This window comes from Bos javanicus, chromosome 10 (genome assembly GCF_032452875.1).
Source record: "Bos javanicus breed banteng chromosome 10, ARS-OSU_banteng_1.0, whole genome shotgun sequence".
Lineage (NCBI taxonomy): Eukaryota > Metazoa > Chordata > Mammalia > Artiodactyla > Bovidae > Bos > Bos javanicus.
This window is the reverse complement of record NC_083877.1, coordinates 58,709,709-58,735,572: the sequence shown is the minus strand read 5'-3', so window position 1 is coordinate 58,735,572 and position 25,864 is coordinate 58,709,709. Positions and strand designations below refer to the sequence as shown.

Genomic DNA, 25,864 nt, shown 5'->3' with positions numbered 1-25,864 from the left:
GTGGATAAACAAGAGTTACTTGAATGTAGTTTGTAGGAAAAGCCAAATGCTGAATCTGTAAGCATTTCTCCAAGGGTGTGGATGCTGTGGTCCCCACCCCACCAAAAAGCAAGTGAAAACCGTTTTATTCACACTAGGAGGTCCGAGGTACGCAGATGTTGGCCTGGCCTTTGTAATCAAATTGAGTGCTTCTGCCCCAGATGTTAAAAAGCTCCCAATTCAGTGTAGGACAGTAAGGAGCTGGGGTGAGTTTTGCTGGTGGCTTGTCTTTTCCAAAGCATGTTTTGTGGAATTGGGTCTTTAGGGCTGCAGTTTCCTGTACAAACTCTTGGCCTCTATTTTCTCTTGCAGTCTGGTGTCTGGTTTGGATCTGGTCAGATGAACCGTGTCTCCTGCCTAGCTGACAACCCACAGGAGGTAAGCCTATAAAATGGCACAGGCCATGGTTGTTCATGTGAGGAGGACTACCTGGCAAAGATGGGTGGTTCCCATGTGGAGTTCTGTTGAGCAGTGCTCTGGGGCAGGGACTGACCAAACTTCTTTAGCGCTCGAGGCACTTGTCTGAATTTCTTGGGGTGAAAATCATTTCCAGCCGGTCTCTGGTCTCGTCTGGATGCAAGGATAAGTCATTTTTCTTCTGCATCTTCTCAACGCACCGACCTTGCAAAGTCTGCATGTGGAAGCGTCTCAGAAGGGTGACCAGGACGACCTTCATCATCACCATGGCGATGTACTTTCCCGCACAGGCCCGGGGCCCAAAGCCAAATGGCTGAAAGTACCTGTAAGGAACCTGGGAAAGAGATCAGACAATTAGCCAGAGTAGTAAAGGCTAGAGTCATGCATCTCCATTTGATTCGCCCTGAAACCACAGTTAGTCAGAATGCTCGGTTTTAGTGATTTGGCCATACTGCTTCTTCACAGACAGGAATGACTATGACTCAGATAAGACTTTCTCCTTCCAGTTTGATTCACCCTTTGTGATACAGACACAGCCTCAACAATCCCCAGTTACGTTTTCATGTAAAGTACTCAGCTAGCTCTGTGGGAAGGCCACGTCTTTACTGCTGTTCTGCCAGTCACTGAGGCAAAGACCGTTGTTGTGCCAGGCCTTATAACCTGATGCCAAGGACAGATTTAGGCAAAGTGTGCGTTTCTGTCCTATTCATGCCAAGAATCTAAATATTTTTTGTCATACAAATATTTAAAGGGACACACCTCTCTGTCTTGTCCCCATTTGGACTTACATATTGTCTGGCACTTGAAGGATACTTAGTAAGTTATTTTTGACCAATTGGCAACATGGTAAGTGTTGCTTATATACAAGTACAGTGAATTAGAGAACTGGTTTAACTAAGATCATATCCCTTCCCATATGGAAATTGAAAAATGGGGTAATGCAATGAACTATATGGATAATTCAGGTTAAAAAAGAATCATTGCCTAGAATTTGACATAACAGACGCAGAATCTCCAGTATACCTCAATTAAGAACAAGGTGGGAGTTCTTCTAATTACCAAGTCCTGTTTAGAATAGAGACTAGTACTTGTGGGGCCATTTGGTGACTCAAAGGCAGATTGCAAAAACCAAATCATTTCTTCTGATTTGATTTCCATCTAATTATCATAGATGATGCTACAGCTGAATCTACATGATGACAATGTGATAAGTGGAAAAGTGGGTTGGTTAAACAAACTTCACCTCATTTTAGGCAAATTAAGGGCCTGAATTGTTCATACTTTGATCTCGTGTGCCCTCCATGAAGACATTTCCAAGAGCTTGAGAGCCAGCCTCCTTGGCTTGAAGACAGAACTGATGGGCATGTTCTAGCCAGGGGAAATGTGTTCTCTCCTGGTGAGGCTGGAGGGGATGAGTAAATAGAATGAAATGTACAAATACAGAAACAGAGGGGATTTAACAGTTGATGCTTTCGGGGTGACACACTCAGTTTTAAGGAAGGACTCTTACATTCTTGGCAAAGTTTTCAAAAGTAAATTTATTAGGCTTTGGGAAAAACTCGAGTCTATGCATTCTCCCAAGATTCAGGATAATGTTAGTCCCCTTTTTCACTGGGTAGCCATCGATGACTTCATCCTCTAAGGCTTTGCTCATGACTAGGTCCATGACGGGCTGGTATCACATGCTCTCATTAATAAAATTTTCTACCACAGTTAGCTTTTGAATATCATCACTCTTTATTTTTCTTTCACCTGTGGAAGCAGACAAAAAGGACAAAGAAGGTCATGCTAATTTCAGTGTTGTTATAGGTCAGTTTGAAAAAATTTAAGATGGGAATACCAGACCACCTGACCTGCCTCTTGAGAAATCTGTATGCAGGTCAGGAAGCAACAGTTAGAACTGGAGATAGAACAACAGACTGGTTCCAAATAGGAAAAGGAGTACGTCAAGGCTGTATATTGTCACCCTGCTTATTTAACTTATATGCAGAGTACATCATGAGAAACACTGGACTGGAAGAAACACAAGCTGGAATCAAGATTGCCAGGAGAAATATCAATAACCTCAGATATGCAGATGACACCACCCTTATGGCAGAAAGTGAAGAGGAACTAAATAGCCTCTTGATGAAAGTGAAAGTGGAGAGTGAAAAAGTTGGCTTAAAGCTCAACATTCAGAAAACGAAGATCATGGCATCCAGTCCCATCACTTCATGGGAAATAGATGGGGAAACAGTGGAAACAGTGTCAGATTTTATTTTTCTGGGCTCCAAAATCACCGCAGATGGTGACTGCAGCCATGAAATTAAAAGACGCTTGCTCCTTGGAAGGAAAGTTATGACCAACCTAGATAGCATATTCAAAAGCAGAGACATTATTTGCCAACAAAGGTCCATCTAGTCAAGGCTATGGTTTTTCCTGTGGTCATGTATGGATGTGAGAGTTGGACAGTGAAGAAGGCTGAGCGCCAAAGAATTGATGCTTTTGAACTGTGGTGTTGGAGAAGACTCTTGAGAGTCCCTTGGACTGCCAGGAGATCCAACCAGTCCAGTCTGAAGGAGATCAGCCCTGGGATTTCTTTGGAAGGAATGATGCTAAAGCTGAAACTCCAGTACTTTGGCCACCTCATGTGAAGAGTTGACTCATTGGAAAAGACTCTGATGCTGGGAGGGATTGGAGGCAAGAGGAGAAGGGGATGACAGAGGATGAGATGTCTGGATGGCATCACTGACTCGATGGACGTGAGTCTGAGTGAACTCCGGGAGTTGGTGATGGACAGGGAGGCCTGGCGTGCTGCGATTCATGGGATCGCAAAGAGTCGGACATGACTGAGCGACTGATCTGATCTGATGCTATGTTTTGTCCACCAAGTCTTATGAAAAGTCAGATTTGAAGTCGATTATCTTAACATCTGAGGGATGTCATTGAGACATCTGGACTTGTAGAAAAACAAGGCCAGGTAACATTGGACCCACATCTCCACATGGCAGCTGTTGGCTGAGGTTGACTGGCTGAGGAGCTCTGTATAGAAACTCCTCTCTGAAGCATCATGTAGACCTACACAGTCTGCTTCAAACATTTATCAGCTACCTCTGTGGTTCTTGAGTTTGGTCCACTATTCTCGATTCTGCTACTGCTGCTGCTGCTAAGTCGCTTCAGTCGTGTCTGACTCTGTGTGACCCCAGAGATGGCAGCCCACCAGGCTCCCCTGTCCCTGGGATTCTCCAGGCAAGAACACTGGAGTGGGTTGCCATTTCCTTCTCCAAGGCATGAAAGTGAAAAGTGAAAGTGAAGTCGCTCAGTCATGTCCGACTCTTAGCGACCCCATGGACTGCAGCCTACCAGGCTCCTCCGTCCATGGGATTTTCCAGGCAAGAGTACTGGAGTGGGGTGCCATTGCCTTCTCCGATTCTCAGTTCTAGAAGACATTAATTCTTTAGTCAAAGAGAGATGGTGAGTTTAATCACGTTCAAGGAAATGTTCTTTTCTGGTATCCTGTGCAGTCATCTGTCAGAAAATATCTCTGGTTGTCCCTCCTCCCCGTCTCATTCAGGACAACCTGGTGTGACAGAGTGGCAAAAATCCTGTCTCTCCACCACACAAAAGGGGGTCCTCAGATCAGTCCCAGGTGAGCTGGCAATTGGTGGACACCTCCACAGTCTCTGATTGCTTGGCTCCATACCAGTCAGAGAGGCTCAATTTATCCTCAGAATTGGCAAAACTTTAAAGCATTCTCAAATGGGATATCACTTCTGCAGAATGAAAATCAACCCAGGGTCCCGAGGCAACTCTGCCTTTGTACAATTACTCTATTCAGGAGAGGTCTCACTTGATCAGAGAGCTCTACCAACCCAGCCCCTCAATAGTGACTCCCCCTGGGGAATGGGAACAATGCTGTAGATGAGAGTAGGAGGAATCAAGAGATATTACATTCTACTTTATAAATCTCTCCATTATTTGATTTCTTTCCAACTAGCATGTGTTTTTTTATATCAGAAAAACACTGATACCTGTCTGGCATAATGAAAATATGACACAGTGACTTGCTTCATTATTCTCTGGATGGGTTCTAGGAAGGTTTTGACATAAGATCATTAGGAGATAGAAACTGATATTCAGAAGGAATTGATTTCTAATCTCTATTATCTGTTTGATAAATTCTTACCAACAACAGTCTGGATTTCCTTCATTACTGCCTCTTCAACCTGGGGATGCGTTGTAATGAGAAACAGCACGAAGAACACAGAGACAGACATGGTGTCTGGTGCAGCGATTGTCATTTCCAGTATGCACTGGTTTATGTTCTGTCCTGTCAGTTCACCGCATTTCTACAATGGAAAGGGGGAGAAATATTGGGAAAGTGAAGGAAAGGTCAGAACAGGAAGCGAAGTGGCCCTCAAGGATCAATCACCTCCATAAAATGAAATCATAGGAATTATGCATCGTTTGGATTGATGATAGACTTTTGCATTAACAACCTTCAGTCTAAAACTGAACAATTTAACCAAAGATTTCTGTGTGTTTAGTGTCTTTGGACTCCTTGGTGTTCACATTTTGTGTTGTGCAGACACAGATGTTTCAGACTTAAAGTCTTACCTGATTGACTATTGGATTGGACATGATACTGGAACAGATACTCAAGAGCAAAAACATGCAACAATTAATAGGGAATTTTTAGACACCTATACAGAAATAGTAACACACATATGTTGTGAGGGATTATGGCTAGTGCAGGGCTGTACCTCAGCCAGAATCAACTCAGTGGCAAAATCCATAGAGTCTTCTAGTTTCTCTGCTATGAAAATACCATGTCTTTTTTTTTTCCTATCAGAATTTCCATTTCATCTTTCAAATCTTTGCGGGAAAAATCACGGGAAATATTACCTACTTGTACACAGATAAGACATCTAGATAAACAAATTCAATTGCCATTTAAAATTTGCTTAATTGAAGCCATTAGTGTTCATGAATAACTGAGTTTATACTTAATTCTTTGCAAATATCCTTAAATTATATATGTTATATCAAGTTAAGGAACCAGAGTTAGCCACTATATCTCAGCGCTGCTAGTAAAATCAAGATTGTAATCTGTGGTTAAGGGTTGAAAACTGGTACCAAAATGCTAAATCCAATTTTCTGATATTTGATTGCCCCAGCACTGTGCTTAAATTAAACATCAAATCCCAAAGCTAGTGAATGCCATTGGTAGGAGCACGCACACCTCAGTCTGACATGGGCACTTCCATTTTCTTTATCTCATATCCACTTAGGCCATTTTTATCTGCATAACCCCAAAGATGATTAAATTTGAGGTTCCTCTTCTACACAGGAATTATTCCTTTTGATATTTATCTCATACCTTGAAGTTTCCGCCTCATAGTAACACTGACTAAATCGTTGTTGAATGAATGACTAGTTACATCAAGAGGCTTCTGCATTTTGAGAGTGTGGTGAACAGTAAAACACCCTGGAGAAGAGTCAAGGTTCTGCTCCAGGTTGTTATCCTTCCACATAACCTACTTTTAGTCTTTGAGGTGTATGTCTCTTTTAAAGTGAAGAGATCAGACTAGATGAACATTAAGGTCATCTTGAGATCTCTATTCTGCTCTTCTTGTCTTTAAGTATATGCTTTCATGTATAATTGTATTGTTCCCCAGTTTCAGGGAATACTATTCTGTATTAGGTTAAATGTACAATAAATCTTTCTTTCAAATTCTTGTTGACACATTTGCCTACACATTTAAATACTCAATTGACCTAAATAGCCTCTATGTTTACTCCAGTTTAGCAGAAGTAAGGGAATATTCTTTAATATTCCTCCTATTTTTAAAGTTTTCTCCCTTTTTTTTTTTTTTTTGGTTTCTCAGGGAAGATGTTTAAACATTGAGAGATATTCTTCAGGAGAGTAATTTAATGTGTCATTCCAAATAAGGATGTTTACTATTGTGTATGTCTGTGAGTACACTTACAGGCACACACTCACACGTCATTCCAAATATATAGCAGGGATATATTCATGTTCATTTATTCATCTACCCAGCCATTTGTTCAGCAAATATTTGTTGAGTGTCTCCTATATTCACTCAGTGGTGGTCTAGAATGTTCACAACATTACTCACCTAAGCAGTAGTCCCCAAATGTCTGGGATGCACTGAAATGCCCTTAGACTTTGAATTCATAGAGAATGTCTTGATAGAGTTGAATCCATTTCTAAGCATCTGCTTCCTCCCTGTGCCAGAATCAGGGGCCTGTGAATATCCATTGGGATTCCTCCTATTCAGGTTAGAAGTTGCTCCTAATTAAATGTATGCATTAGAACTTGTATGTCATTAAAAACTGGAAAAATTGAGTTTAGTGATAGTTTTCAGAAAATACAAACTCTCTGACTTACAAACTTATAAGAATGTGTCTATTGGAACTCTGAATGTATTTTGTACAAGATAATTGTGGCTAGGTTCCTAGTCTAAGCCACAAACACCTTCAATGTATTCTGAGACTGAAAAAACCTTACACTTAACAAAATAAAAAGTACAAAATGATACTTTTGTAAAACTGGGAATTCAAAGAGGGAAAAATATAAAATTGGATATCTATGGATGGAAGTAGATGTCCCAGAATCCTTTCCATAAATATATATATTTTAAAAGTGTTGACATAAGACAAATACTATATGATTTCACTTATATATTGGATCTTAAAAAAAAAAAAAAAAGCAAAAATCCCAAGCTCTTTGTTAAAAGAAGAGATTGGTGATTGCCATGGATGCTTCCTGTAGTTTGGGTGTGAAATGGGTGAAGAGGGTCAGGTCAAAGGTACAAACTTCCTTTCAGTTATATGACTGATAGGTCATGGGGATGTAATATTCAGCATGGTGATTACAGTTAACATGCTTGTTTGCATATTTAAAAGTTGCTAAGAGAGTAAATCTTAAAAGTACTCATTCAAGGAAAACATTTTCTAACTATGTTTTGTGAAAGATGTTAACTAGATTGTGATGAGTATTTCTCAGTATATTCATATATTGAATCATTCTGTACACCTGAAAGTAACATAATGTTATGTGTCAATTAGGCCCCAACAATGAAAGTATTGATATTATTGAAAAGGCATGAGAGGATGGAGATTAAAAGATTTCTCTAGGTCTTTAGTGCTTTAGATCAGAGAAGATATTACCTAGTTCACTAACCATTGGCAAATTTATATAGAGAGGGAATGTTGCTGAGCTAATTTCAAAGAAGACAAAGAAAACTGTTACACATTCTCATGAAGTAAGTTTCTATGGGCCTACTGACCATAGTGAAGCTAAATTAATGTAGCTGTGGTTCAATATGATTTTTCAGACCACCACACAGTCTGACCACAGTGAAGAGATGAATCACTGGTCTTCTTGATTCAAGTCACAGTAAGCTCTGGGTGAAGCAAAGAGAAGTGTTTAAAGGCCCATGTGTCCAAATCATCCACCTGCTACTCATCGACCACTGGAGAACATGTCAGAGCAACGTGAAACTGACTTCCTGGACACTAGTATTACTGAATTTCAAAATGTGCAAACATGATGAAGATAGCTCTTCAACCAAGTTTAGAAACTTAAGGCACTGGAGAATTTAAGATACTCTGGACATCTGGGGAAGATATGAACAGAGGGATGGAGAGAGATAACATGTTTACTGCCTTCTATGTGTCATGCTCTGAGTTGATTGCCCTACATAGAGGATCTAATTAACCTATATACCACCATGGAAAGTAGGCTATAATTTGTTTTAAAGAACTTCCCAAGACCATTTGGTTACCAAGTGGTAGAGATAGGATACAAACCAGGTCTGTCTACTTTTAGATCCCCTGGGCTTTCCTCTGGTTGTTAGAAGTGGCTCATTTAGTGGCTGGCTACTCATACTCTTAAAACCCAATGACTATCCAATAAGCCATTAGGCATCTGTACAGTCTTCTGTTAGGGTAAGCTGAGACCAAAGCAAACCCAAAAATGACAATTTTAGGATTCCCCCAAAATATAAGATACATAAATAAACAAACAAGACATCTTATAAAAATTCATCATGAAAAAAATTTGTGACTACTGTCATTTCCTATGAGTTGAATTAAGTAAAATTCATTCAGAAGCAGCACAACAATAAAATGATTTGGTTTTCATTTCTTCAGACATGCATAGAGAATTCTGACAAATAATAATGACAGGTTCAGCCAACCCTTTTCTTCAACTCCAAACACACTTCAGTGTTCTAGGTCCAGAGATGGGGCTCTCAACCTCCGAGGTGAAAAGCTCCCCTGGGCCAAAGGCTACCTTTTCCTCTGTGGTCTGGTCACACGGGCCTGAAGTGCTGTAAGAAGTGCTTCACCAGCATGTAAATCAACAGATCTCTGTGGTTTTGGAGACAAGACAACTTACAAAGAGGCCAGCAATAGCTAAGACCCAACACCAATCAGTCTCATCAATAATTATTCCAAAATGTGGTACGTACACAGATTTCTCATGCTTCCTACATAGCCAAGAAAGCTTAAAGAAGATGTCTGGTTTGAGAAGGAGAGCTTGCCATGCATCAAAATAACCCTGGATTTAACCACAAGGATGCTTTCTGGAAAAACAGAAAAAGATCAGAGCATGTGAGCAGAAATATGAGTCCAAGAAGGATATGCTGATGAGAGAAGATCCCTGTAGACTCTCCTAGCATCTTGGACTCTAAGCAGGACAAGGTTCTGCTTTCAGTGGGTGTTTCAGCCACATGAATGTCACCTAACAAACCAACACTAATTTATCCTACTTGTTTATCAGAGATATTTATAGTTTTCAAGTTTGTGTTAGAGACACAGCTTAGAATTTCATATCCTTCTCCTAGACTGAGCCTTCAACACCTTCTGTTTTCCAGACCATGGGAAATAAGAAGTAATTAAAACTGTTCTGGCCTCAATTCTGGCACCTGGCATGGCAAAAAGCCGTCCCATTCTGTTGTTTGTATTTCAGTCCAGTGTGTAGAATTCATCTTGGAATCCTCAATGCCTTGTCCTGTGTCTTGCGCAGTCAGCTCTTTAATGGGTGTTTTTGAATTAAATTGAATACCAGAGAAAAGATAACTACTTATTTTTTTCAGATTATACACATGAGAAGGGAAGAGACATAAGCAGATGCAGAATTTGTGGTTCATAGAAATGAAGAAGTTTGCCAACACCATACAGCCAGTGTGGCTGGCAGCCCGTAGGCTGCAGCCCAGTCCTATCTGACCTCAGGGCCATGTCCTTTCCTATTGGTGCACTGGGTCCCTCAGGCCCATTGAGAGTTTAACAAGGACCTCGTGAGCAGGGGGAAATACATATAACTCTGTATGGATTATGCAGGTTCTTAGCCACACAGTCTGCATCCCTAAGTTAGCAGAGAGCTGTACAATGCATTTTACTTTACCCCTTCTATGAATCAAGGCTAGTGGGGAACCAAGAAGAAGGGACTTCTAAAATAGGTACCTGTCAATCCTTAGGAGAGATGTGTGTGGCAAGAAAAGTACCTTGAGAGTCCCTATCTGAAAGGGGATCCAGGCAAGAGGCTGTGACTAAAGTCCTCAGAGCATATGGGGCTCTCATCCTGATGTCAGTCAGACAGGGGTCCTATGACTCTTGTAAGGAATAATTACAGAGCAGGGGAGAGGAGGCGAGGAGAGTGGAGAATAAAAAGGGAGGGCTTATCACTTGTTTGCTTGTCCAAATGTAGTTGATCAGGGAGTAGGTGTGATAGCTCAGCTGGTGTGGGTGAGTGTGAAAATCATGCCTTGTTCTTATGCCTGTGATGTTATTCCCTCAGATCTGCAGGGGGTTCAGGGCTACACTTCATCTGGGACTTTGTTCAGATGTCCATTCCAAATCAGAGGGTCAGAGGCCTTTCTGACCACCTTCTCTCTCCACAGTAGTCTCGGCCTCTCTCCAACCACCCCCATTCACTTTATAGTCCTATACCCTACTTTTTTTTCAAGGCACTTATTGCCTAAAATATTACTAGATAGTTACTTGTTTACTGTCCTTATGTCCACTGGGATGTAAACTCTTCTAAGGCAAGGACTTTATCTAGTTCACTACTCTAATCCCAGAACCTAAGCCTGCCATAAAATAGGCAATCAAAAAATATTAGTTGAAAGAATATATGAATCAGTGAACACTGTTAGAAATCAAATCAGGAGAAATTACATTAAGCTGACAATAGCAAGATGGAATGAATCCACATGATTGATATTTGATCTTCTGTTGGTGGTAGAGTTGCATATGTGTGTTTAATGATTTTTTTCTGTAGTGTAGTGAGGAAAGCATCTTCTTAAGTGAAATATCTTTCCAGTGTTGTTATGAATGTTAAATCACAAACTTTATGTGAAGCAACTTTTTATACTGCTTTCACATAGTAGATACTAAGTTAATGATAGTTATCATCATCATTTCCAGCAGCAGCAGCAGTACCCTTATCATCATATACATAGAGTCAAAGTTTTCACACTTAGTGACTTTGGGGGAGAGGTGTGTTTGTCCATTTATGTGTTGTGTGTGTGTGTGTGTGTGTGCGTGCGTGCATGCATGTGTGTGTGTATGGAGAGATAGAATGTTTCTTTGTGTGTGTATGTGTATATACACATATATACGTGTATGTGTGTATGTATATATCTATATTTTTGCCAAAAGAATGGCCAAAAGGTGTGTAATGGTTAAATACATAGGTTTGGTGATTAGATGTATTTATGACCAAATGAAATGATTAGAAACTTAAGTTTCTAATCTGAAGCATAATAGATATGTTTCTAATCTGAAACGTAATAGATAGGTAGAATCATCCTATTTCCTAGGATGCTCTAGGATTTCCTAGGATGCTCTATTTCCTAGAGCAATGAGGAGAGATACAAAAGAAATAGAAAATGCCCCCCACTATGGATTTTTATGATCTTATAAGTGAGGAAGGCAGACATACCAGGAAAACACTTTAGGAATACTTGGAAAGATTTAAAGAAGAGCAGTGTACAAGAGTGTATCTTTCCATGAGTTCATTATCCTTCTCATGCCCTGTTTAGTAAAGGGCTGAATGTCAAGTCATGAGAATGAAAATTTCAGTACCGTCCAAGGGGATCCCCGGGAAGAGCACGTTAGAGGTGTCCAGCATGATGTGCCGCATGAGGGTCAACACGTCCACATAGCCCAAGTCATTGCAGACCTCCTCCAGCCTGTCCAGATGCTTGGTGTTGGAATCAGCACAGATGGTCACCATGCGCACCAGGCCAGGGCCAGACAAAGCTGAAGGGGACAACATCAGAGTGAGCTACCTCCAACTCCAGGGCACACAGCAATCAGGCAATTTTGGCTTTTTATGTTCGGAGCTTAACTGACCACAGATTTTTATTAAATGAGTGGAAATTTTCATCTTTAAATTTTCATCTATATTCTACTAATTGTCCAGTATCAAGTATCATGTTTATTATTAAAAATAAATGAATGGATGAATGAAAAATAAATATTTTTAGAACAGATGCCTCAAAATTAAACTTGTATTCTACCTATGACAAATCATTTGAGAGACTGCAAGTGAAATCTTTAGTGCTGGTGGTCATAAGTTACAAATCAGTGATTTTCTATATTTATTATATACATTTCTCCCTAAAGATGGTTTGGATTTCACCAGGATGATATTTTATGTTTCAGTGGGTGGCAGAATATTGATACAGGACTATTCAAATTGGATCTTACTTTTATACCTAAGATGTTTCCTGTTTAATTGTAGTTCATATTTGTAAAGTGTTAGCCTGGGATGGAGGAGCCTGGTAGGCTGCGGTCCATGGGGTCCTTAGGAGTCGGACATGACTGAGCGACTTCACTTTCACATTTCACTTTCATGCATTGGAGAAGGAAATGACAACCCACTCCAGTGTTCTTGCCTGGAGAATACCAGGGACAGGGGAGCCTGGTGGGCTGCTGTCTATGGGGTCGCACAGAGTCGGACACGACTGAAGCGACTTAGCAGCAACAGTCTTCCCAGGCAGCGCTAATGGTAAAGAAAGTGAAAGTGAAGTGGCTCAGTCGTGTTTGACTCTTTGCGACCCCATGGACTGTAGCCTACCAGGCTCCTCTGTCCATGGGATTTTCCAGGCAAGAATACTGGAGTGGATTGCCATTTCCTTCTCCAGGGGATCTTCCCAACCCAGGGATCGAACCCAGGTCTCCTGCATTGTAGACAGATGCTTTACCGTCTGAGCCACCAGGGAAAGAACCTGCCTACTAATGTAGGAGATCCGGGTTCAGTCCCTGGGTCTGGAAGATCCTCTGGAGAAGGGTCTGCTAACCCATTCCAGTATTCTTGCCTGGAGAATCCCATGGACCAAGGAGTCTGGCAGGCTATGTCCATAGGGTAACACAGAGTTGGACATGACTTAAGTGACTTAGCACACACACATGCATAGTCTTATAAATGACCAAATATACCTTTCTCTTAATTTTGGTTTTTCTTCAAACTACATCCAGATTTATTGTACTCAATGTCAAAATTTCCAAAAAAATTTCTGTTTTGTTTGAGCCGTCTTCCTCACAGAACTGAAAACACTTTAAGGGCAGTAATAACCTATTAGCTTTATAGATCATGTCCACAGAACATGGTGGCCCCTAGAATTAGTGGATGAATGGATGAATGAAACCAGGTGGAGTGAACTGGCTCTGATCTCTTCCCTTGCTTGGCTCCTGACCATCTGAGCAGCTATTAATCTTGAAGGTAGGTGGTCTAACATTAGACGTAACTATTAAAGTCCTACTTTCTCTCTTTTGTTCAAGGTTGCTATAAGGTTTCTTTAGGAATAATCTCTCTTTTTTCCTGTATTTTTCATCCAATTGTATTGTAAAATCAAAGTCCTCAAATAAAACAAATCAGCTGTGCTGCAGAAGCCCTTTCAGGCACACTCTGAAGAAGAAGAGAGACCTGGTGAGTGGTCGTAGACTCTAAACATTTTCACCCACCCATATATATATATAAAGGAAGTTTGGGTTGGCAGCACACTTTCTGACTAGGAGTGACTTGGAGATATGCTGGGATGCTGTTTCCTGGGTGACTGTCACATTGACAAGTGGGACAAATGATTCCTTCATGAATAAATCCTTTGCATGAAGGGTTGGCCTTGACAGGCTGATGTCAGTCCCAGGCTGATGTCTGATTTGCCTCTATATTCAAGAGCTTGAAACCTCATTTCAAATGTATAAACCACATTTCAAACATATGAACAGAATGGACAGACTCTAGAAGCTGGGAAAGTCAAGAAAACACTTTCTCCCTAGATTCTCCAGAAAGAACACAACCTTGTCAGTGTCTTGATTTTTGCCCCATATGAGACCCACATCATGAATCCCAAAGAAAGGCCATGCCAAAGAATGTTCAAACTACTGCACAATTGCACTCATCTCACACACCAGCAAAGTAATGCTCAAAATTATCCAAGCTAGGCTTCAACAATACATGAACCAAGAACTTTTAGATGTTCAAGCTGGATTTAGAAAAGGCAGAGGAACCAGAGATCAAATTTCCAACATCATAGAAAAACATAGAAAAAACAAGAGAGTTCCAGAAAAACATCTGCTTCACTGACTATTGTAAAGCCTTTGATTGTGTGGATCACAACAACTGTGGAAAATTCTTAAAGAGATGGGAATACCAGACCACCTTACCTGCCTCCTGAGAAATCTGTACACAGGTCAAGAAACAACAGTCAGAACCGGATATGGAAGAACAAACTGGTTCCAAATTGGGAAAGGAGGATGTCAAGGCTGTATATTATCATCCTGCTTATTTAACTTCTATGCAGAGTACATCATGCACATTATCGGGCTGGATGAAGCACAAGCTGAAATCAAGATTGCCAGGATAATATCAATAACCTCAAATATGCAGATAACACCACCCTTATGACTGAAAGTGAAGAGGAACTAAACAGGCTCTTGATGAAAGTGAAAGAGGAGAGAGAAAAAGCTGGCTTAAAACTTAATATTCAATAAACTAAGATCATGGCATCCAATCGCATCACTTCATGGTAAATAGATGGGGAAACAATGGAAACAGTAACAGATTTTATTTTCTTAGGTTTCAAAATCACTGAAGATGGTGGCTGCAGCCATGAAATTAAAAGACGTTTGCTCCTAGAAAGGAAAGCTATGACAAACCTAGAGAACATATTAAAAAGCAGAGACATTACTTTGCCTACAAAGGTCCGTCTAGTCAAAGCTATGGTTTTTTCAGTAGTTGTGTATGGATGTGAGAGTTGGGCCATAAAGAAAACTGAATGCCAAAGAATTGATGCTTTTGAACTGTGCTGTTAGAGAAGACTCTTGAGAGTCCCTTGGACTGCAAAGAGATCCAACCAGTAAATCCTAAAGGCATCAATCCTGAATATTCATTGGAAGGACTGATGCTGAAGCTGAAGCTCCAATATTTTGGCTATCTGATGCGAAGGGCCACTCACTGGAAAAGACCCTGATGCTGGGAAAGATTGAAGGCAGAAAGAGAAGAGGACATCAGAGGATGAGATGGCTGAATGGCATCACTGACTCAATGGACATAAATTTGAGCAAGCTCCAGGAGTTGGTGATGGACAGGGAAGCCTGGCGTGCTGCAGTCCATGGGGTTGCAAAGAGTCGGACACGACTGAGTGACTGAACTGAACTGAACTGACTCACATCTGACTTTTGACTCATAAAACTGTAAGATAAGGAATATGTAGTTTGAAGCCAAAGACTTCAATTTCAGCAGGGTATAGTAAAGAGATAAATTGCTAAATAAGAATATTTGGAATCTAGTTTCTGTTCTTCCATATCTGGCTGTGTTGCCTGGGGGAAATCACTAGCTCTCTAGAAATGTATTTACTTAAGTATGAAATTCAGAGGTTGGAAGAGATAATGCACCCCTTCTCAGTTCTAAAATTCTCGAAGTTATTTGCAAATTGCCTTCTGTTAAAACATCTGGGATGTCAGCCAATGGCTCAGCAAACATGTTGCTCTGTTAAATCAACTATATGGCTGACACACTAAATTCTTAATTGAAGTGACATTAAGTGTATAGAGAGCCAATTCTTTTTCACATCCATAAGGTCGATGTAAAAACAGGAAGAACCAAATTGAAGTGGTTAAATATGTAGGCTCTGAGGTTTTCTTCTGTGCTACCTTTTATTAATGGTGGAAATTGAGCATGGTACCTACAGTCCACCGGGTCGCAAAGAGTCGGACACAACTGAGCGACTTCACTCACTCACTTAACTTCTTTATGCCTCAGTTTTCTCATTTGCAAAATGTAGGTGGTATTTACCACACGGAGTCGCTGTGGGATTAAGGCATCCAGTGTTTAAAACAGTGCCTATTACAGAGTACATGTGTAATGAATGCTGTGCTGTGCTCAGTCGCTTCAGTCATTTCGAACTCTGTGACCCTATAGCCCTCCAGGCTCCTCTGTCCCTGAGGATTCTCCAGGCAGAATACTGGAGTGGGTTGTCATGCCCTCTTCCAAGGCCTCTTCCTGACCCAGGGATTGAACCTGTGTTTCCTGCATTGTCAGGCGGGTTCTTTACACACTAGCACCACCTGGGAAACCCAGAATGAATGCTCGCTCTTACTATTTCAAACCGGTGAAGCAGCAGAAGTTAATGATTTCATAAGGCATATTCATAGACAAAAAAGCAGAATTTAGCCAGACACCTGAATACCTTTCATAAAGTAAGTTCTGACAGCTTTCCAGATCACTGGATTATTGTTAAATATGATGCATTTCTCATGCATGCCGATGAACTGCAAGCCAAGTTTGCTGCCAAATCAAGATGTATAACGATTGTGCTTCATTACGTGAAACACTCTTGAAAGGTGGTTGTTGAATCACGTGAATACACCGGGATTCTTGGCCCCCAGAGGAGAAGAATTCAATCCGGGGCCAGAGACGAGGCTTGATCGCTCAGAGCTTTTGTGTAATAAAGTTTTATTAAAGTATAAAGGAGATAGAGAAAGCTTCTGACATAGGCATCAGAAGGGGGTAGAAAGAGTACCCACTTGCTAGCGTTAACAATGAGGTTATATAATCCAAAGAATGTCTGGAGGTTGTAAAGACCTCATCAGACCTACTCCCATAATTTACATTTTAAGATAACACTGTCCTCAGGCAAGATACATCCTTGTAAAGACCAGGTCTACTCCCATAATTTACATTTTAAGATAACACTGTCCTCAGGCAAGATACATCCTTGTAAAGACCAGGTCTACTCCCATAATTAACATTTTAAGATAACACTGTCCTCAGGCAAGATACATCCTTGTAAAGACCAGGTCTACTCCCATAATTAACATTTTAAGATAACAGAAGGTTGAATCCAAAGACTGTCCTTAGGCAGGATACATTATTGTTATATAATCCTAAGGAATGTGGAGAAAGAAAAAAAAGTTTGTCCTTTCTTCCTCCTTGAGAATTCCAGACCCCTCTGTCCTTGGGGACCCCTAGACTCCCTATCAACCTGCCTAGGAACTGACTCTCTCACTCTCGAGGACCTACAGAGAGAGCAAACCCTTGGGGTTACTTGTTAAGGGTCAGGAGAAATCAGTGTGATGAGTTTGCTGACCTGGTGTCTCTCGTAGAAAATGCCTGTTGATCTAAATTCAGTGCATACTTTCTAGTATTCAGATTAAATGAGCACCTCCTTCTCTGTGTTAGCAAAAGAACCTCCTTCTCTGGTTGAAACATTTCTACCTACTAGCTCTCTGTTTGAGCATTACTAAAGATCAACAAACAATGCACACATAGAGTTATTTGTTATTTGCCCTTCTCTAATAGCTAGTCTCTAAAATATTATCCACTAATGTGGTCAAAGCTGCAAGGCTGTAAGAAAGTGCATCCTCCACACCACCATGTTTCCAGGAGCCTCCAGCCCTGAGGCAGCTCCACTCCAGACAGTGCCCTTCTCCTTGCTCCCCACCCCCCACCCCCAAGACCCCCTTTCCCTGCATAAGGGAGCCTCAGAATTGGGAGGTACTGGAATAATTGAAGTCTCATCTCTTTAGTCTGGAAGCAGCAGTTCTGCCTTGTACCACCAATTCCTCAGAATCTCTAATCAGGCCTGGCCCTTCCAGGGATATCACTCTGGGACTGAAGGATATACCTTGGTACCTCTGCCCTGAGCTTGGCTGACTTGGGTGGGCCTGGAATCCTCTGTGTGGTGGTGACAGTTGCTCTCCTAGAGCTCTACATTCATCATGAATCACCAAGGTCTTCAGGGTCACAGAGTTCTCCCAAGACATAGGATATATTGAGCCATTAGATAGCCCTTGATGTGGCTTCTGTGGGACTTTGCCAATAGCCCAGGCTTCCTTGAACTTCCCAGTTCTCCTTCCACTACTGTGCCTTCTATCTTCACTCACATACCCAGCTCTTTAGCCCTGGACTGGGCTTCAGAGCCACTAGGAAGGTGGAGGCAACCCTTCCCCACCCATCTCCTCCTCCAGGACTTGTTTCCTGCTCCCAATCCCAGTCTAATTTGGGCACAATAAGCGAGGAGCATTATAGAATGTTGTAAATTCCTGGCTGAAGACAAACTGGGGCCTCCATGTGTGCAGAGAATATTGTCTTCTTAGGACAGTGGTACAGAATGCTTCTACAGAGAGCCTCACTTTGTTGAGATTTTTTTATTAAGACTGCTTATAATTTAGGGTACGGCATTGGCAAGAAAAATCAACCATTTAAATAATTTACAATTGAGAGGATAAAGGATAACAGGGTAGTTCTCTTTAGTATAAAATGTAGGGTAGCTTTATTTATTCCATTGTATATTTAATACTGACGCAAATCCAGATACTTCTATTTGTATTCCAGGAAATTAATATGATTGACACACAGATAAAATTTTGCCCTATGTACAGACATCATGCCATAGAAAGGACTGAACTTCTAATTAATTGATAGATTTCAGAATTCTAGCTATTCTTACCATCCCCTCCCTCACTCTATAATCAAAGCAGCAATTAAGTCATTGGTATACTTTTACTTCACAAACTAGGATCAACAAGTTTTAAGTTCTTAGAGGACAAAGAATACTATTGTACTCTGACATTTAGAGCTTTTGGGTATATCATAAAACACATTGGTGTGTCCAAATGTTTTGATGAATTCTGCCCAGTTAAAAGCTTCAGCCCACGGGGAGCCAAAACCAGCGCTCTGTGACAACCTAGAGGGAGGGGATGGGGTGGAGTTGGAGGGAGCTTCAAGAGGGAGGGGACATCTTTATACCTATGACTGATTCTTGTTGATGGATGGCAGAAACTGACACAGTAATGTAAAGCAATTATCCTCCAATTAAAAATTTGTTGTCGTTTAATCGCTAAATCATGTCTGACTCTTGTGACCCCATGGACTGTAGCCTGCCAGGCTCCTCTGTCCATAGAATTCTCCAGGCAAGAATAGTCGAGTGGGTTGCCACTTCCTTCCCCAGGGGATTTTCCCGAGCCAGGAATCGAACCCAGGTCTCCTGCATTGCAGGCAGATTTTTTACCAACTGAGCTACAAGGGAAGCCAATTAAAAATAAATTAATTAAAAACAAAAACTTCAACCCAACTTTCTGCTTCGCTTCAGTCGTATCCGACTCTGTGCGACCCCATAGATGGCAGCCCACTAGGCTCCTCTATCCCTGGGATTCTCCAGGCAAGAACACTGGAGTGGGTTGCCATTTCCTTCTCCAACTTAATGTTAGCTAATGAAGAGCTAACGATTAAATCAATTGTCCACCAGGGGGTGCCAATATCTCACTTAGAGACAAATCAGAGTCAGAGGCTCTGACTTGGCAGAGAACAAAGTAGGCAAGACAGAAATGATATACACTTCTTTAGGGTTTAAAATAAATAGGTTGGCTTTCTCTAACTGGAGTTGATCAGGAAAATGATGAAGGGAATGTTGGTGAGGAGCTAAGAACACTAGCCCAGAGCTCTCCCAATATTCAGGAGAACTGTAGAGACTTCCTTCCCCCAGTTGGGCCAGCCTGTCACAGCAGGTGAGGGAGATATTACACTGACTAACTGAGAAGAGATCAGAGAATCCAGAAGCTCAGAATGGATAGTGGACAGTGTAAGATGCCTGGTCCCCGGAGTCATTATGCTTCTTGAAACATGACTGAAGTCAAAAGCCATCTCCAAAGATGGCAAACCTATTGTCTCTTCAAAATAAAAAGTAACCGGGAAGTTAGTGTCGGTGGTAAAGAGAAGCCACCCTCATTTCTGAGTTTAAAGAACTCACAGACCGGTGGTGAGGTTCAAGATTGATGAGTACTAGAAATATGGGGAGACAATCAATGGAATAACTGGTACCAAACATTCAAAAACACTTGCTTCCTGTAGGCCTGTTCTGTGCCGTCACTCACACTCCATCAATCCTGCCACGTTTTCCCTGTCCTTTGCCTTCTGATATTCTTACCCAGTTCTGATACTGAGGTCACTGCAAGAGAAAGTGAATATTAACAGACAGACCTGATTGCAACCATCCTAAGCTGATCAAATTTAGTATCCATAATATGAGACCACCTTTCCCAGTCTCCTGATGTGATGCAATATGAAGTGTATAGGATTAAACAGGAAAGTATTCTTACAAATTAGCCTGATTCAAGTTGAGCCTAATAGACCTGGTGTTCAGTTTATAAGCAATACTGGGAATAGAGAGAATGTTCAATGACATCATAATGAGACATTGAAAGAAATATGAAATGTGGGACATTCTGTAAGATGTAAAAAGTCAACGCTGATTAAAGCCAACTCTTAGTTAAGTCTGTGCTTGCACATGGCAGCTGAAAGGGGCTAGAGAAAAGGCTATTGATGCACATGGATATGGGCTTCCTAGGTGATCAGTGGTAAAGGATTTGCCAATGTAAAGTGGTAAAGTCTCCTGCCTGCCAATGTAGGAGCCACAGGAGGCGTGGCTTCAATCCCTGGGCTAGGAATGAACTAATCTCTCTGTTAGTTCATCCCTTTTTACTGGGGATGAACTCCCATGTCCCTATTCAAGGCCAATTCCACATGTCACTCCTTTGTCATTTCAGCTGGCACACTCCTCCTTTCTGCTGCGTCAGTGGTTTTCCTCTGTGACTCATCATTCCCACCAAAGCACACATGTCATGGTATCTTGTATCTTAGCAAACAAAAAGACTTGGACCAAATACCCCTTTCAACCTTATTCTATTCCTCTGCCTCCTTTAGGACAAACTCCTTGAAGAGTTTGTACCTGCCACCTCCAATTCTTCTCTCCCCATTCTCCTCAGTGGTCACATTTTGCCCCCAGAACTCCACTGAAACTCCCCTTGTCAAGGTCACCCTTAACCTCCCTGGTGCTAAATGCAATGCTCACATCTCTGTCTAGTCTTGTGGCACTATCTGGATACTTGACAGTTCCATCCTCCCTGCCACGCATTCCTCATCTTGCTTTCAGACCACCACACTCTCCTGGTTTTCCCTTTTCTGTTTGGCTCTCCTCCTCAGCTCCTTTGCTAGTTTATGACTACAGTAGAAGGTCTGGATGGTCAGAACTTCCTTCTTAATATCCCATTCAGTGGTACTAGGCAAGTCAAGTCAACATATCTGAAATGGAATCCTGATTTTTCCCCATCCGAAAGATGTTCCACCCACCTCATCTTTTATACAGCACATATCTACCTGATAGTAGTGTGGGCTACCATCCTGGTTTGCCTGGAACTATCTGAGTTTTACCATAAAAATCCCACAACATGGGGATAAATTTATGCACTATTAAAACAGATATATAAACACTATAACAATAGTATTTAAACTGGTAGCAGATGGGCCAATTTGACCCCTGTTAGCGTATTAAGTGCTACTCGCTTATTGATGCTACCCATGTTCTTCTTTTTGATATTCTTGCAAACACCAATATATGCTTAGGGCACGAAGTGTCTGTGGCCCCTCATTATTTACAGCACCCCTGCCTGGGGAACTGTGCACACTTTACCTACAGATGATCAGATGCCCTCCCCCCGCCCCCCCCCCCCAGCTGCTCAGGCAGAAGCCCAGCAGCCCTGGTGCCTGACTCTCCCCCACCCAAAGTTCTGCAGCCCCAACCACTTCAGAACTAAGCTGAATTGAAAAGTTGGGCCATAATCTCAGCACAGTTGTAATGATGACAGATATCAAACTTTCTGAAGAGAAAAGACCTGGCATATTATTCAAAGAAAAAGCTTTCTGGGGTCCAGTGGGGTCTCTTCAAGAGGTACAGGAAGTTCTGGAAGGATCTGAAGAGCAGCGAGGGAAGGAGATGGGGACAAACACGTCCTATTCCTGTGGGGAGCTCAGCCCTTAACAACAAAATCGAGCGGCTCAGAGGCAATTATAGAGAACACAGAGACTCCAACCAGAGAAGAGCCTGTGAGGACAGGACCAGGGAAGAACGGGGAGAGCAGAGATGGAGCTGGGCACAGGCAGAAGGCTGTTTGTGTCCTCAGTGTGAAGGAAGCACCTGACAGTTTGGGGGTCAGTAAGGTCACATTCCTGTAAGGTGCAGACTGGTCAGATGGCACGTGCTGTGACAAGGATCCTATTTCAGGAATTGCCTGTGAGGCTCCTGGGCATTATTCTGGGGATCTGAGTATCTACTGTCTATGAGCTGTTTCTGTCCTGGTCATCTGATCCTTTCTCAGGTGCTTCATTCTTCCCTCCAGGTCTAGTCTTGCACCTCCATCACCTGACCTAGACCTTAGGGGGAGAAAATTAGATGAATCCACTCCAACCTGCTTCAGCATTTCCCCATACTGAAGGGAAAAGCCCTCTGTCCTGGGAGCTTCTTACTTCCTCTCCTCCCTCCAGCTCTGCAGCATGCTGCAATCACTTGGAGACTTCTAAAATCTAGTGATGACTGGGTTCCCTCCCCACTGGAGACTGTAAAAATTGGGTTTATAGCCAGGGCTATGGGGTTTTGAATAGAAGCCAGGGTGAGAAGCACTGCTTTACTTCTTGAGCTGCAGGTGTCCTCCTTGACTTAAGTAATAAAAAGATATCTTTAGCAATAGACATCAAAATATCAAAATGAGTTTGTTTTTTAATACAAAAAAAAACCCAGCCTTGATTTTTAAATATATCCCCAATTATTAACAGTCTTACTTACTAATAATGAGGGTTTCCTATCCATGTGTCCAGACTCTCATAAATTCTCCATACATCTTGTTGTAGTAATTTCAGGCACTGCCAATCCCCATCCAGAGGAACCTGCCATAGGAAATGAGGGGCCCAATTCCCAGAAAGTAGCTGGGACCTAGGAAAGTCATCAGATCACAATCAGTATTTCAGCACCACTCAAAAGAGCAATTGCTTAAGATACTGCTGTTCTTGTTCCTATAAATTCAAATGTCCTTTTACATCTTCTGATGTATGTAGGTGAGTCACACATACAAAATAATTAAAACAACAACACAAGTTAACATGAGGCTCTTCATAGCTCTGTGAATGAAAAGTAGTCCAGATTCTATACCATACCACTTCCTTTTGATCTTAATAATTTCAGTCTGAATGGACTGGAATAGATGTCTACTCTACTCTTGCTGTGTTAAATGGTATCAGTGGTGTCAGATACAAGTCAATCAGTCCCTCTGAGAATAGGAATGAAAATGAGGACAAGTGACCAGCTGACAGATTTGTCTGGCTGCCGAGTTTTGTCTGGGAACTTTGGATTTGAAAGCATCAGTGAATGGAACGGGTAGGTTTGAATTAAATTATGGTTTTGGTGTCATCTTTTTAACTGTGAGAAATGTGGTCTGCAAAGACAATGTCCAAACAAAAGACATCCATTTCTGTTTTGTCTTTTTTTTTCCCGAAAAGGTTTTGGTTTAAGAAGAGAATCAAGTTAAACTTCATTAGACAAAATAAAACGAAGCATTGAGTAACGAGGCAGTGGGTCTGATCAGTATCTCAAACAGAGTCGAGTCTGGTGACATGGTTTTTCTGAAGAGCAGTGGCCCTCATACCCTTGCCGATGTAGATGATGACAGAATTGTAAAGAGTGTGAATCTGGTGAGCAGCCAGGGGATTTGCTGTTGCTTATATCAGAGAACAAACCTGGTAGCTTGATTTCAGGGATGATGGTGATAAGTTAATCAATATCTTGTTGGAAAGATTTTAGGAGTCCTGTTGTAAAGTTATAACATTTCTATATCTTACTCCTGAATTCCATTTTGTCAGTGAGTTAGTCTTGGGACCCAAACTCACTCAACTCTCTGAGACAGTACAATGATGGTAATTTAGATGTGAATATTAGATGGTAATATTAGATGGTAATTTGTGTGAATTATTTAAATTGGATGTCAAAGCCCAAATCTGATAAACAAGATTTATTACTTAACTTTGAAGTAGCTGAATTAATGTGGAAAAGACTGTCAGGGTTTTCTTTTTGCCCTTAAAATGGAAAGTCTTTGTTAATGTCTACATAACAAAAACAAGTTTGGGAGTCTTAGGTCAAGGGGTCTTAATCTTGTTATTGTTCTAATAACACTATAAGCAGTTGACTGACTCAGAATTCTTTACTGGACTGGGGACACATGCCTGCTATGAGGAATTTTCCCTGAAAACTACAAAACAGTCTGATATTTCTGAGAATTCTGTTAATCTGATTGTGTAGAGTGGTGGGGTTTCTATTAGAATTATCTGGATAATTATATGCTTTTTAAATTTTTTTATTTTTTAAAATTAATTAATTTATTTTAATTGGAGGCTAATTACTTTACAATATTGTAGTGGTTTTTGTCATACATCGACATGAATCAGCCACGAGTGCACATGTTTTCCTCATCCAGAACCCCCCTCCCACCTCCCTCCCCATCCCATCCCCCAGGGTCATCCCAGTGCACCAGCTCTGAGCACCCTGTCTCATGCATCAAGCCTGGACATGTGATCCACTTCACATACGATAATGTACACGTTTCAACACTACCCTCTCAAATCATCCCACCCTTGCCCTCCCACAGAGTCCAAAAGACTGGTCTTTACATCTGTGTCTCTTTTGCTGTCTTGCATATAGGGTCATTGTTACCATCTTTCTAAATTCCATATATATGTATTAGTATACTGTATTGGTGTTTTTCTTTCTGACTTACTTCACTCTGTATAATATGCTCCAGTTTCATCCACCTCATTAGAACTGATTCAAATGCATTCTTTTTCATGGCTGAGTAATATTCCATTGTGTATATGTACCACAGCTTTCTTATCCATTCATCTGCTTGTTGAAGATTCTTTCAGGGTGTGATGTTTCAAAGGATCCATAGTCCACAGTGGTCACCATTTTTCTTCCACTGTCCAGGGCCTATCTAGCCCTTATGGTGGCCCCACCATCACCACCACACTGAAGAATAAAAGAAAATAAAGGGTGGGATGACAAGAAGGAATAAGTTCAAGAAGGGAGAGAGCAGATGACAAGGATGAGGCAAAGTGGGAGGGAGACAGGACAGAAGGCATTCCAGAGGCATTTTCACCTTCAGAGCAAAGTTGGAATGAATTTGAATCAGAAGAGCAAAGGCAATCCTGGAATTTTGCCTTGTTTTATTCCATCTTAAACTTACTTTAAAGGATACTTCTACCATGTATATTTTACCAAAACAAAAAGCAAACTAGAAGGGATTATCTAAGATATTTGTAATGCTTTCATTTAACATGTACATAGCATGTACATACATGTGATGATTGTTGTAAAAATACTCACCTGAGTTCATTTGCTAATGTATTGAGGCTTCAATCATATCCTCAGATTTACTCTTTGTCATTTTCAAAATTGTTTTACCCTCATGGACCAAAACCCCAAGAAAACATTCTCCTTAGATATAGAACTAAATGGCCATATTACCTGGTATTGAGGTTGTGTTTTTAGAGTTCTTAACCAACGGAAGAAAGCCAGTGAGCAGCAGGATTGCAATGCTGGCAACAGTCACGCCTTTGGCCACCATGCCGGTGACATCATAATGCGTTGGGTTCAGCACTTCCAAAACCATCTTGTGGTCCTTGATCTCAGGGGAAGCAATTTAAAGTCCTGTAGAAATCAAGGGGCAGGAAAATTAGAGAATCCCCCAAAGGTACATCTAGGACTTCTGTTGCTTCAGAGGATGCTGTACTATCGAGATGGGTGCTTTGTTTGATAATGGGATGGGACATTTAGACAAGACAAATTTGTGATTTCAAGTCAGAACAACCAATCCCAAGAGAGAGCTTTTAGTTTGAAGTGCAACATTTCTGACCTTTGCAAATTATCAGGTTCTTAGATGCTTGTTCTGATAGAACCTTATCATCTTGCCCTTGAGTAGGTAGAGTGACTGAATTCTTAAGAGCCAAATTTCTTACTGAAACACATGAAAATGTAACTTATTCCAGAGATGGAGTCATTCTGTGACTTCATCA

The 25,864-nt window shown here is 41.3% G+C and overlaps 1 pseudogene; it reads right to left on the bottom strand.

Moving 5' to 3' along the window:
• Positions 1–25,461, bottom strand: LOC133255232 (aromatase-like; annotated as a pseudogene).
• Between the last annotated feature and the right edge of the window lie 403 nt (positions 25,462–25,864).